The 14,544-nt window shown below is 38.1% G+C and overlaps 1 protein-coding gene across 1 annotated transcript in view; it reads right to left on the reverse strand.

Annotated features, from left to right (window-relative positions):
- The window catches only part of CCDC28A (coiled-coil domain containing 28A), a 42,773-nt gene extending 42,637 nt beyond the window's left edge, over nt 1-136 (reverse strand). Inside the window, exon 1 of the mRNA XM_053710663.1 lies at nt 46-136. The gene's annotated coding sequence lies outside the window, so the exon portion shown is untranslated. The remainder of the gene's footprint in view (nt 1-45) is intronic.
- Between the last annotated feature and the right edge of the window lie 14,408 nt (nt 137-14,544).

The raw sequence follows: 14,544 nt of genomic DNA on the forward strand, positions 1-14,544 counted from the left end.
CACTTTCCTTAGCTCATTTCTCCCCCTCCAAGCTGAACCGCTCACCTCTTGTCACTGGCTGTACTCTCCTTCCACTACTGCAGCCTTTTCTCTCTCCTGAGCTGCAGTAGCCATCTTGTGGGCGGTTTAAGGTTCTCCCACCCCTTCTCCTCAGCCCTCCCACCTCAGACCTACTGTGCAGCTCCAGTCTGCATTTTTTTACACCTCACACAATGTTACTACAATGATTAAACCCTCTGCTTGTCTTATTTAGTGAATAGTCCTAATTCGTTCTCCTCTCGCACACATTGTTTGGGTTTTCCCCATCTCTGTGCACTGTGTGTATAGTTCTAATTATTTTCTCTGCCATATTGCATTATTTTACTTTACAAATTGGTATGGGTGTTCATATGAGGGCTACCAACAATACTGCAGTGTTTGTGTCTCCAGGAACAAAAAGGGGAGCCATATTTTGGGGTGTAAAGTCCCTGTTCTCCCCATAGACTTTCCCCAGCCAGCCAGCTCTGCTCACCTACATGGATACATTGTATCAAACCCTCAGCCTACAGGTTTTTATACATTTGTATCTTGACACTTAAAGTGAATGTAAATTTTGATGCTAAAGTGCCCGGTTTTTAAAACTTTGATTAAAAACAGGGGCACTTTAATTCATAAATATTTTCATTTCACTCCTGTTGTGAAAATAAACTTACTTTTTAATCTTCACAGCAGCTCCAGCTTCCTCCACTTGTTTCAAAGCCTCTTCCTGGGTCTAAAATGAGGTATCTGGCTTCCTCCAATCACAGCAGTGAATCAGACACTGAATCCCCCGGGGGGGGAATCTGTGATTGGAGGATGACCTATCAATCATTTCTGACATCAGAAATGGCTTGTGAGACCGGAGGAAGCAGCAGCTGCTGTGAAGATTAAAAGGTAAGTTTTTTGTCACAACAGGAGTGAAATTTAAATTTTGATGAATTAAAGTGCCCCTGTTTTTAATCAAAGTTTTAAAAACCGGGCACTTAAACATCAAAATTTACATTCACTTTAAAGCAGCCCTGTCAGTACCTACTGTACAAACTATCACGTGTGGATGCATACTATCGCTCCCTTTAAAACTGTGCCTGCCCATTTAAGACTATGTGAGCAGGTGCCTAGCTGCTTGAACATTACTGTGATTTGTCCCTTTAAGACTCTTTGCGCAGGTGCTGAGCTGCCCTTTTACGGTTGCGCTGTGTAACATTACTGTGATCTGTCCCTTTAAGGCTCTGTGCACAGGTGTCAAGCTGCCCTTTAAGGTTGTGCTGTGTGAACATTACTGTAATCTGTTCCTTTAATTCTAGTGTCCCTTTAAGGTGGTGTGCGTTGCGTATAGATGCATACTATCACTTCCTTTAAAACTGTACGTTTACAGACTAAAGGTTGTGTGTGCCTGCCCCTTTAAGACTGTCTGAGCAGGTGCCGAGCTGCCCTTTATGGTTGCGCTGTGTGAACATTACTGTGATCTCTCTTTTTAAGGCTCTGTGTGCAAGTGCCGAGCTGCCCTTTATGGTTTGCGCTGTGTGAACATTACTGTGATCTATCCCTTTAAGGGGTCGATGTATCAAAGGCTTTCGCCAGCCTTTGAGCCCCTACGACTGCAGGTTCTCACACCTGCACGCCGTATTTAACAAGCAATGGTCATCAGACCGCTGCTTTGCCAACCTCTTCACCACCTCTTGTTTGGCAATATTCAATCTCCTCAGCCTTGACAGTTCCTGCCCGCGTGTGATTGACTGTGCGCGGGCAGGGGGCGGGATTGCACGTGAGTGCAAAATAGCGTTTGTGTGTAATGCTGAATTCCTTCAGGAGAATTCAGACCGCCGAGGCGAGCTGCGGCGGACAGGGGCGCGTATATATGCGCCCTGTCCACCACAGCTTGATAAATGGCCCCCTAAGGCTCTGTGCGCAGGTGTCGAGCTGCCCTTTAAGGCTGTGCTGTGTGAACATTACTGGGATCTGTTCCTTTAATGCTAGTGTCCCTTTAAGGTGGTGTGCGTTGCGTATGGGTGCATGTTTGCCCACTAAAGGTTGTGTGTGCCTGCCCCTTTAAGACTGTGTGAGCAGGTGCCTAGCTGACCTTTAAGGTTGTGCTGCATGAACATTACTGTGATCTGTCCCTTTAAGATTCTGTGCTCAGGTGCCGAGCTGCCCTTTATGGTTTGCGCTGTGTAACATTACTGGGATCTGTCCCTTTAAGGCTTTGTGCGCAGGTGTCGAGCTGCCCTTTAAGGTTGCGCTGTGTGAACATTACTGTGATCTGTTTCTTTAATGCTAGTGTCCCTTTAAGGTGGTGTGCATTATGTATGGATGCATACTATCGCTCCATTTAAAACTGCATGTTTACCCACTAAAAGTTGTGTGTGCATGCCCCTTTAAGACTGTGTGAGCAGGTGCGGAGCTGCCCTTTCAAGCTGCGCTGCGTGAACATTACTGCAAACTGTCCCTTTAAAACGGTGTGCGCGTGGTGATAGATGACCTTTTTAAGGCTGTGTGGGTTTTTTTGTCTGTACCTTTAAGACTGTGTGACCAGCTGCTATACTGCCCTTTAAGTCTGTGCTGTGTGAACATTATTTTCTCAGCAGTTTGTACGGTAAGTAGGTAATAACTGGGCTACTTTAAGTGTTGGTGTACAGTAAACAGTTACAAATGTATAAAACCTGTAGGCTGAGGGTTTGATACAATCATGTATCATGTAGGTGAGCAGAGCTGGCTGGCTGTGTAAAGTCTATGGGGAGAACAGGGACTTTACACCCCAAAATATGGCTCCCCTTTTTTGTTCCTGTAGACACAATCACTGCAGTATTGTTGGTAGCCCTCATATGAACACCCATACCAATCTTTAAGTAAAATAATGCAATATGGCAGAGAAAATAATTTAGAACGCTAAACTCAGATTTGACCATTTATTTTTATTTTTTCCTGCTCACTCAGCACATCGCAGGAAAAAGTGCAGTCCAAAATATGATTAACAATTCAATTGACTCACTACATGATAAACTTAACAATAAATGAATGAATAAATAAATATTAAACCAGTATAAAAAATTAAAGGGACATGATACCCAAATGTTAAAGCACTTGAAAGTGATGCAGCATAGCTGTAAAAAGCTGACTAGAAGATATTACCTGAATATCTCTATGTAAAAAAGGAAGATATTTTACACACCTCACTGTAAAGAGACTTTAAAGGGACATTGTACACTAGATTTTTCTTTGCATAAATGTGTTGTAGATTTTCCATTTATATAGCCTATACAGGTTTATTTTATATTTTTTAAATGTATACGTTTGCTTATTTTAAAAAACATTGCTCTGATTTTTAGACTCCTAACCAAGCCCCAAAGTTTTAGGAGAATACTGATCTATACCTACTCCAGCTTGCTCCAGTTTGTGTAAAGAGTCTTTCATATACAAAGGAAGGGGGGGGTCTGTTTTTACCAGCTACCTTTTTAAGAGAGCTAAACTGGGAGCTTCTAAGTAAGTTTATAAAAGGTTTTATACTGGATTTTTAGATCAGTATCTGTGCATATTATTCTTTATAGTAGTGTCTATTACATGCGCATTTTGAACTAAATGTAGTGCGCTCCCACTTTGGTCTGGTGATTAGACAGCGCGCCTGCAAAGTGCTTTTTAAAGCTGTCGCTAAGATAATGTTACATAATTCTGTACTACTGTCCCTTTAAAGGTGTTCTATGAAATCTAATGAGACTTCAGTGAAATCTCATGAGATCACAGCAAAGGCAATAGGCAAAGCATTACCCCAGCACTGCTGATGCTCATTTGTGCTATTGTTTTGTTTAGGTTTTTTTTTTTTAGAGAGGGGGGGTTCTTTTCAACTGGCTGCTGGACAGCAGCTGAAGTATAACTGTTACCAGAGTACTTACTATGGTGAACTGAAGAAACTTTGTGATAAAATATCATCCTTTTTACATAGAGATGCTCAGGTGATATTTTCATGACAGATTTTTACAGTTATTCTGCATCACTTTCAAGTCATTCAACATATAAGTATTATGTCCCTTTAACATAAAACACACAAATGCAGAGAGAAAAGGAAGCATATTTTAGCTTGAGAGTTTACCCCTCAGCAATCTGTATGCCTGCATTCCTCAAAGCACCCAGAATCTGACTCTAATATACTAAAAGTAATTTATAACTTATCTGGAAAAAGTTGAATGCAAGAACCCTGCGATTATGATCCTAATTGCCAGAATTCTTCTGAATAATCCATTTCAGATTATTTAAAATCAAAATGTCATATGAAAATTACTAAACCCCTCAAACACCCATGTAAACCTTTTTTTTATTTTTACAATTAATTTCTCCTCTTGGTACCCCCAATTAATTACAGATTATGTAGATTTACCAAATTTGTAATCTTCCTATAGATTATGAGCCAACTTTAGGATCAGGTGTCCCTGTTCTTCCCTACCAAGGGCCAGATTACATTGGTCCGCTAAATATAATTATTTTTTGCTTGCGTGTAAACACTGTTTAAAGATATCGCTTAACGTGGCCTGCGCTAACTTTAGCGCGTCACTTGTAATCTAGCCCCAAGTATCTCCACTATTACACAGGAGATAGACCAAATTATCATTACATTTGTCAGCTCTTCAGGTACCAATATAAAAAGGGGTCTGGACAGATATCTTAATGGCTGTCAGGATAAACTGCTTGGCACCACAAGGCCTATAACAAAATATTCAAATTAGTAGAGGACGCAGTAGCTAATAACTCTTTGTTAAATCCATTTGTGATAAGGAAGTAAATCCAAAAGTCCATTGGTTTCTTTGGAAAAGTGAACACAGCTCTCACATAGAACAACTTTATCAGCAACAGTTTCCTGATGAAAAAGAAAAATAGCCTTACTCCCAGTAGTTAATTTGAAATCAATCAATCATCATTTTGTCATTTACCAATACTTCAGAATGAAAGTCATTCAGCTTCTGCTTGAATGTCCTCTAGACAAACATCTGATTTGCTGCTTAGACGCAACAGATGTATACTTCACAGTCCCTATTCATGTGGTCCACAGAAGGTACCTTGGCTACATTTTGCAAGACCAACTTTGGCAATCTACCTGCCTCCCTTCTGGCCTTCCTTCGGACCCTTGCATCTTTGCCAAGATCATGCCAGTGGTAGCCTAGCTCAGAAAGAGAGGAATTCATTTGATATATCCGCCATTTTAGTTTGAAACGGAGGCTGACGTCAAAATATTGATCGGATGGTGATATTTGGCTGTTTGGAGTGCAGATCTCGCTCAAACATAAAACATTAAAACATAAACACAAAACATTATGTATGTTATTAGCTTGTGATGATAGCATTAATTTTATAACTGTATTTTTTTCAGGGTACAGATATGTTTCCATTATATTTTGTTACATAGCCTGAAAAATAAATTTATAAAATGAACGCTATCATCACAAGCTAATAACTTACAAATATTTGGTGTTTATGTTTTAATTATTCATGTTTGAGCGAGATCTGTACTCAAAACAGCGAAATATAAGGTGGTAGGAAAAGTATACAGAATACGATCACTATTTAAACATCAGCCTCCTTTTGAAACAAATATGGCGGATATGAAAGTTCTCTATCTAGATGTAGGCTTGGCCGTACGTGTTACGTAAGTAGGACAACGTAACAAGGTAGGGAAATATTACAGAACACCGGCTCCTATGCATACATCCCTGTTTTTAACAAAAGATACCAAGAGAACGTATAAAAATTTGTTGTAGAAGCAAATTAGAAAGTTGTTTAAAATGGCATGCTCTATCTGAATAATGAAAGAAAAATGATGGTTTTCATATACCTTTAAAGTTAACCTTTTGCACTTTCTAGTAAGTATTTTAATGTATTTAGATTATGTATATAGCAGGGTATTTAGCTCTGTGATTCTGCCCTGATCTCTTCTGTGTAACTTTAACAAATTAGGATCATACGTCATATATTTATGTGTATGTTTTACAAATTGCACTTTGTATTTTTTTTAATTTAATATAAAACTGACAGCATTTTAAACCTTCAAGTCTCACTAATTTATCTTGCCAACATGCAGGTGGTTTGCTCCAAATTCACAATACATTTATTTTTAACTGACTGAAAATGTGTACTAAACTAGAAGCAAATGCAAGTTAATTTGTAGTGAAAACATTTCAGTTTATTTTGTATTTTCTGCAAACTGAGAATTTATGTGTTAGGTACTCCACTGTTAAAGGGACATGAAACCCAACATTCAGATAGAGCAAACAATTTTAAACAACTTTTTAAATTTACTTCTATTATCTAATTTGCTTTCTTCATTTGACAGCCTTTGTTGAAAAGCATACCTAGGTAGGCTCAGGAGCAGCAATGCACTACTGAGAACTAGCTGCTGATTAGTGAATGCACATATATGCCTCTTGTCATTGGCTTAGCCAATGTCTTCAGCTAGCTCCCAGTAGTGTTTTGCTGCTTCTTTAACAATGGCAAATAAGGAAATAAAGCAATTTTTATATATATATAAAAAAAAGTAAATCAGAAAGTTGTTTAAAATTGTATCCTCTATCTGAATCATGTAAAAACAGTTTTGGGTTTGCCTTTCCCTTAAACTTCAATCTCCCCTGTGAGAATTTGTATACCAGAGAGCTTCATTACTTTCTATAGGCCCTGGTGATCAAATATTCTCCAGTTTGGAAGGAAGGGGGGAAGGAAGGAGGAGAGGGGGAAGAAAGTCTCAGCTTACAGCCTTCTGAGCAGATTTCACACAGACAAAGGCAATTCACAGTAACCGTTTTCCAGGCTGAGAACACAATACCACCTGTGCTGAGTTTCCAATCCAGGTATCAACTACTCCACATGATTGTATCATGACACCTTCTCATAGAGAAATACAGAAACTGCACCTTAGAGAAGTATAGCAAAAATGTTCTGCCTAGAATCTGGCAATGGATTTCACAATGCTGTAGGATAATTTTAGATCATCTCATCTGAGCAGAGAGCTTTATGGGAGGCATCTCTCTATGGGAGGCATCTCTCCAGGAGTTCCAGGTTCTGCTCTTTTTCTTATAGCAGTCAGAAAGTTCAGCCCCTGTGAAGTCTGCACTATTTTTTTTTTTTTTATTATTTTTTTTTGCAGGGGAAAATAGTAATTTTGGCTAACTTTATTAATAAGTTTATTTATAACCAGCAGTACATATCAAGAAAAAAAAAATAAAAAAAAATAAATCACATTATAGTTAGTGCGCCACGCAGGGCCACATACAGTATGACATAAGATGATAATAGTAAAAAAAAAGAAAACATAGCATCAGCGGGTATAATTATAGCATTCTAGACTTTATACAACCTTAAAGTTTAGCCCGAAGTGATTCTCTTGATTCTGTGAATATACTACTGGGAATTTTCTCTAATCTTTTCCCTTTTAATCTTGTCCCCCTTTCCCTCTTCCTTTCCCTTTCTTACCTCAAACTTTACAAAATCTAATTTGAAAAACAAACATAGGATCGAAACACACTTAAATGTACCTATTCAAAGACCTGTAGACGAGAAAAAAAGAAAAAAAACAAAAAAAAAAGAAAAAAAACCCGGCCCCTACCCTCTCTCTCCCCTCTCTCCCGCAGCCCCTCAGCACAGGTCTATACTCAAAATCTGCAGTACCCTCTTTAATACCAGGAGCTTGGAAAAAGACCTCTTAATATAAGGCCCTCAAAATAATCCGATTTATGGAACTTTTTAGTCAACATGTATTGTGTAGAGATGGGGAATGCTTGAATAATCCTCAGCCAGTTATTAAAAAAGCTTTGGATTTGTCTATTCTGTGCATTAATTATATTGTGTTGTTCGAAAATAATTTGTGATTTAAGTGCTTCGATGAATGATCGAAATGAGGGGGCCTTTTTACTCTTCCAATTTCTCAAAATTAGGTTGCGTATCAATAAAATTATAGTATTAATGATACCCCGATTTAGATCCTCTGTATGGAGCAAGAAGATTCTAGCTGGTGTAAAAACAGGAAAATTCAATATATATTTATTTAACCAATAATTAATTTTCTGCCAGAATTGACATATTTTAGGGCAGGACCAAAACAATGTAGTAGATCAGCCCCCGGACCGGAGCATTTGTAACAACAACCTGAATGGCCTATATTCCATTTAGCCATTCTCTTTGGTGAAATATAGGTATTATTGAGGAGCTTTAAGTGCGATTCTTTCCATGTGGAACGTATAGGGGCCGTGATTATCCACGCAAAACCTTTCTTGATATTATCATAGTTACTCACTTCAAAGTATTTTGACCAGTGTGCTGCTAGTTGTTCTATATTTAATTGACCTTGTTTGGCCAAAAGTATCTTATATAATAGGGAGATTGACCGCTTCCCCTGCTTATATATGTTTATAAAGTCCCCAATTTTGTCGAAATTCTTTGACCAAGTACCAGACTTTAATTTTTTATTAATAAAGTGCCGGACTTGCAAGTATGCATAGAAGTCTTTATTGGGTATGTTATATCTAGCGACTATCTCATCAAATGTTCTTATATGGGAACTTTCGTCAAGTAGTTGTATTAAATTAGTTATACCTTTCTCTGCCCAGCGTTTATAGATCACATATTGTCGGCCAGGTATAAAATCAGGATTCCCCCTGATGGGCAAAAACGAGGAGATTCGGAAGTTAATCTGGAAATGCATACATAGTTGTTGCCAGGCCTTGACCACATTAGAGATGCTGTATGTTTTCTTAATATTATCCGCTAATTGTAAGTATGGATAATGTAATAGTGCTTTAAGTGAAAACGGTTGTATAAGGTTCTCTTCTATTGTTAAATTTGTCAGATAATTAGTTGATAACAACCAGTCAACTCCATATCTGGCAAGGATAACAAGATTGTAAGCCTTTATATCAGGAAATGCTAAACCCCCAGAATCTTTCAGTACTGAAAGTTTAGTTATTGAAAGCATGTGTCTGGAAGTATTCCAAAAAAATCTAGCACATGCCCGATAAAAAGATCTAACATCCTGATCTTTAACATATAGTGGGAGATTATTCATTATATAAGTTATTTGGGGGAAAGCGATGGTTTTAATCATCATTATTTTGGCAGTAAGGGAAATCGGAAAGAAGGACCATTGACGCAACTTCATAATTATCTTAGAGAAACACGGTGTATAGTTCAACTTGTACCACATATTCGGGTCTCTGTGTAGAATGATTCCTAGGTATCTAAAACTCTCTACTTCCTTCAGTTTATGCTGCTTCAAACTATCTTTATTTTTATAGATCCATAAAATCTCAGTTTTTGAGGTATTGATCTTATACCCTGAGATAGTCCCAAATAAATGCAGTGACTTCAAAGCTATAGGTATATTTACACTAGTATTTTCAAAGTATAATAGTAAGTCATCAGCATATAATGATAACACACATTTTTGATTCCCAAATTCTATTCCTTCCAATTCCTGTCTTAGATAAATTGCTAAAGGCTCCACGGCTATATTGAAAAGGAGAGGGGAGAGGGGGCATCCCTGCCGCGTCCCTCTCTCTAGCCTAAAAAAGGTGGTTTGGCTATTATTAATCATAATTGCTGATATCGGATAGTTATATAGAAGTCGGATAAAATTCATCAGTTTGCCACTGAAGCCGAAGTTAGTCAAGGCATTAAATAAGTGTTCCCATATTATAGAGTCAAAGGCCTTCTCGGCGTCAACCATCATCATCGCAAGATCAAATTTAGGTGTAATTTTGTCCCGCAAGCGCTTATTCCAAAAATATTCCAGCATCATATAGGTTTTCCTAATATTCTTTGTGGAAGATCTGTTTGTCATAAAACCTGCTTGATCTGGATGTATAATTTCTTGTAAAGATGTTTTTAAACGATTAGCAATTATAGAGGTAAGCAATTTATAGTCTATATTTAACAGAGAGATTGGTCTATATGACCCTGGATCTGATGGATTCTTATCTTTTTTGAGGATAAGAGTGATGATTGACGCCGAGAAGAACCGTGACATTGTTCTTCCGTCCATATAATATTCATTAAACAAACATGTTAACATAGGTCCAATTTCTGATTTGAGTATTCGGTAAAATTCCGCGGGTAATTGGTCTGGGCCGGGGGCTTTCCCTAGTTTAGCTTCCTCTATATCTTTTAAGACTTCATCCATGGAAATAGGCTCATTAATTAAGGCGACCTGATCTATCGTAACCCTAGGACAAGAAATGTTCTCCCAAAAAAGTGTATTACTATGAGGGTCTATCGCTTTAGCAGTATATATATTTTTAAAATAATCTAGAAATTTTTTTTGAATATCACTGGGTTGTGTATAGCATTGATCTCCCGTACCAATTTTTTCAATTATATTGTTCTTTTTCCTTGCCCTGTCTAACCTTGCGAGATGTTTGGCAGACCTCCCATAGAGTCCAGCATAGCGTGCATTCATTCTGATCTCCTCTTTATTTATTTTAGTAGAGAGGAACAGATCTCTGTTGTGTCTTGCTACCTTGTATTTGTTCCAATATTTTCCAAGTGGGGTATTTATATATTTTTGATATGCCCTAGTCACTGTATTGGCCAGCTGTAGTTCTCGTGCTTTAAATTTCTTTTTGGTCAGTATCATATAAGCTTTTATCTCCCCCCTCAAAAATGCTTTTGCAGCCTCCCAGAAGACCTCCAATCTATCTACATAGTCTTTATTATTGATACTATATTCTCTCCATTTATTTTTGAGCCAATTATGGAACGAGACATTATTTATCATATGTTTTGGGAAATAAAAATTATTCATAACTCTTTGGCCTATCTGGGCGCCTATTACTAACGATATGGGGGAGTGGTCTGAAAGTACTATGTCATGTATATCTGACTTGGTATCGTCTCTTAGAAGGGAATCCGAAACTAGAAAAAAGTCAATCCTTGAGAAGGATCTATATACCCTGGACTCGCATGTATATAACTTGCTATCCGGGTGTTGGATACGCCATATATCATGTAGTTTTACATTTTTACATACTTGTGAGAAAATCTTAGATTTCTGGGGTGCCGGGCAACTCTGTTTAGGTGAAAGTCTATCTAGTGTGGAATTTGGTGTAAGGTTGAAATCGCCAGCTAATATTATATTTTGATTTGTACCGAGACATAATTTAGCAGTGAGACTTTCCCAAAATATATGGTCTAACCTGTTAGGGCCATATACATTACACATTGTATAATTGACCTTTGCTACTTCAATTGAAAGAATTATCCATCTATCATTTACATCTATGTGAGATTCCAATATATTATACTCAAAATTTTTATTGAATAAAAACGCAACACCTCTTTTCCTTTTAGAACAGTCTGAGGCTATGACTTGGCCAACCCAATTACACTTAAGCTTGTCTGCTTCTGTTTTTTTCAAATGTGTCTCTTGTAATAGTACAATGTCTGGACGTAACTTTGCTAAGTGTTTAATAATCTGTTTCCTTTTTTTTGGTGATGTTATTCCCCCTATGTTCCAAGAGATAATCTTAATTTTCTTCATAATCTATATATGGTTAACTATCGGCCACTAAAGTGGAGGTTGAGGGAGAGAGAAAGGAGAGGGGGAGGGAAAAAAAAAACAAACAAAAAAAAAACACACTTCTCGTCTATACTCCCACCAATAGTAAATATAATGAGCGTACATTTGTCCTTTACATAAAATTCTAATATAACATGATCCAACCCTGCATGAGTAAAAAAGAAAAACAAGAAGGTGAGGTGGAAGACAAATGAAAAAATAAAAAAACAAACTTAAAACATTCAGATCCATAAAGCATTAATACTTGTAAAAGATATGTTCTCCCGATAGGAGACAAGAGTGCCCTTATTTTTTTGCAATATTCTCTTGCCTCTGTCTCATTGGTTAAATTCACATTACCCTCTGCTTCTTCAACAACAATTCTTGCTGGGTATACTAGTTTAGCTTTGAAACCTGCATTAATTAATCTGGTACAAAACGGGGCCAGCTCTTTCCTTCTGTAAGTGGTTTCGCTAGAATAATCTTGAAAGATTAATATTTTGGTTTGGCCTATATATAGGCTTCCCATTTTCCTATAAGATCTTAATATATTTATCTTGTCTTGGTAATTTAAGTATTTAACCATCACTGGTCTGTTATAATTTTGGTCTTTTTTGTCATCTCTACTCCTGCCCAGCCTATGTGCCCTTTCCACTAAGATTGGGGAATTGTTTGGTAGTATGCCTAACGCTGTGGGAAGTGTAATACTGGCAAAGATTATCAGGTCCGTGAACTCACCGTTATCCGGGAGGCCAATAATTTTCAAGTTATTTCGGCGTGAACGGTCTTCTAGTTCAAAGATTTTGTCTTGCAATTTTTTTAATGTTTTATTATTATCCTCTATGTTTTGCTCTTGTTTATATATTAAATCCTCATTTGTTGACACTCTATTTTCAAGTTCCGTCAGCCTACTTGAAAATTGTTTAAACTCTGTCATTATGTTAGACATTTGTGACTTAAGTAGTTCAAATTGAGGGAGAAAAATTTCAGAAATCTGAGCTATAAGTGGTTGTGTATCTATTTTGTGCGTTAGTGCTTCGCTGGGATTTTCTAATTGAGTTTCAGATATACGTGCCTTCCTGTCCTTCTGTTTGGGTGGCATGGCCGGGGAACTAGCTTTAGTATTGGTGATATATCTATCCATGTGGCATAGGATATTACCCTCACCTCTCTTTTCCTTTTTTTTTTTTTTTTTTTTTTTTTTTTTAGTGAATTCTAGATGAATCTATACAAAATTTACAAAGCCCTTTTAGTGAATATTGTGCAATATGCGACAACTGAAAATCTAGCTACGTTGTCAAATTTATTTATCAGAAAATAAAAAAAAGAGGAAAAAGGAAAAACCAGAGCAAGCAGCTCTAATAGCGTGTAAAAAAAGAAAAAAAAAGAAAAAACTTAGTGCAACTTTATAGTGTGAATTGTGTAGTATAAGACAACTAGGAATCTGTCTATGTTGTCTGGTGTATCTATCTGAAGCAAAATAAAGAGCCAACGGCTCTGGCAACGTGTATCAAACGTGTATCAAAAATAGCAAACTTAGTGCAGCTTGGTCCACCGTGGCATGCCACTCTTAACTATTTTAATTGAAAGAATCCAAGACACCTGTGCTAGGTGCACACCCCTAGCACAATAACTTTCTGCAACAGCGTGCAGGGAATAATACCCAGCTTGAAGAAGGTATAATAAAAAGCAGAAGCTTGTGATATGCTTAGAGTGTTTACAATACGATTACTTATACTTCTGCAATTAGGAAACGCACTTTTGTTTTGTTTCACCCATCTTATAAAAATTTTCTAACCCTTACATAGCATTTATTAGTAGGTGACAACTCCTTTGTGGGTCTTTGTTTTCACATACATTCAGCAGATCTTATGCTAGACAGTTGCTTATGCTAGATATCCAAAAATCTTAACACTGCTACTTAATATTAAACAGCAACAATCTCAGCTCATAGAGTTAAATGGTATCAGGAGAAAAGGCCATGCAATATTGGACATAACTTGATCATAAAAATGGGAAAAGCTGTTATTTTCTAAAGTCCATTTTTCCTCAGCCTGGTACACAGAGTTCTTGGGTATCTATCATTAGGTATAGATGCCTTCTGGCTGTAACTTGTCAGGTCCGCGTTGGAATACCTTATAGGGGGGAGAGGGCCTGAAGTTCACAGAACCGTAAGATACTACAAATTTTATATACAGTCAAATCCCCTCACAGCCAGAACGATATGTCAAATCCCCTCACAGCCAGAACGAAATGTCATAATAACAAATAGGTATACTTGCAATAACGGTGGCAGACTTCTTACTTCTTGGCCATCACATACACCTTCTCCCAGCTTACTCTGTGTCAGGTGGAATGTATGGGGCAGTGTATGGGTCAGGGTGCCAAGACCAACCGTCAGATGAAAACAGAGGAAACAAGGGTAACAAACCAGCAGATGTAGTATAGACCTCCTCCAGGTGTTTTCTTAAAATGACTGCATATAGGGGCTTCAGTTCCAGTGGCAGCGAGATTCAAATTGCCCCTCGTATTCCCCACAGGGATAAGGCCATAGTAGCCCTCCTGGCGGTAGTGGGTAGCGGTTTTATCTCTCTCGTGCAATCCGGCAGTGCTCAGGATCTCAGCGTCTCCGCTCTTAAAACCCGCTTGACTTCTGCTATCCTTTTTCCAGCCACTACAGGCTTCCTGCGGGCCGCTCTCAGTCAGCGATCAGGAACTATGCTCCTCCTTGCTTTACTCGTCTGGCTCAAGTATCCGAGCCACCAAACTTGTTCCAAGGTTCCCAGCCGTGTGCACCTAACAGCAGATGCAGTCGCCCTAGGAAGGTATGGGACCTTCAGCAACGGGCACTTCGGCTGGGGAAGTTTTTTTTTCCGCGAGCTACTCCAGCACCGGCGTTCACCAGCCACGCGTGCTGCTCACTCCTCCCACAGGAACCGGAACCATATTCAGCCGGCTAACTTTATTAAAAAAAATAATAATAATAATTAAAAAGTTTGGAT

This window comes from Bombina bombina, chromosome 4 (assembly GCF_027579735.1).
Source record: "Bombina bombina isolate aBomBom1 chromosome 4, aBomBom1.pri, whole genome shotgun sequence".
Classification (NCBI taxonomy): Eukaryota; Metazoa; Chordata; class Amphibia; order Anura; family Bombinatoridae; genus Bombina; species Bombina bombina.